We start from the raw sequence: 539 nt of genomic DNA, 5'->3' as shown, positions 1-539 counted from the left end.
TCCATAATTACTCACTTAATATCGCAATCAAAAATTCGCCATAGGTCGTGGGGACGCCTAACTCCACTTGCTAGGCAACCTAACATACTAAAATACTTATAGAATCGAATTCAACTCTTATAATCCGATTTTCTAAGTGTTTAATGGATTGGCTTGCCTAGCNATATATATAATTATGTTTACCTCGTAAACTGCCTGAGAAAATGTTTAGGGCCAAAAGTTCACTTCCCCGGAAGCTAGCTCTTTCATTGGAATTGCTTAAACATAAAGCTTAAAAGGATTTAACTTAAAAATATTGATAATGTAAAAAAGAAAATTACTCTAACAATGTGTTTTAACCTGTTATAACTTATAACATATAATTCACAAAGGCAACTTGACGACATTTATTTCGAAAGGAACAACAAAACATTGTGTCGATTTCATTAATTTACTCTTCCACTGATCCGTTACATGCTCTCTTTAACTCAGTTAGATCATGCAATAGCTACATCTATAAACTCTTTTTGCTATACCTATAGGGGGGGGGGGGGGGGGGG

The sequence above is a fragment of the Nicotiana attenuata genome, unplaced genomic scaffold (assembly GCF_001879085.1).
Source record: "Nicotiana attenuata strain UT unplaced genomic scaffold, NIATTr2, whole genome shotgun sequence".
Taxonomy (NCBI): Eukaryota; Viridiplantae; Streptophyta; class Magnoliopsida; order Solanales; family Solanaceae; genus Nicotiana; species Nicotiana attenuata.
Note: the sequence above shows the minus strand (reverse complement) of the source record.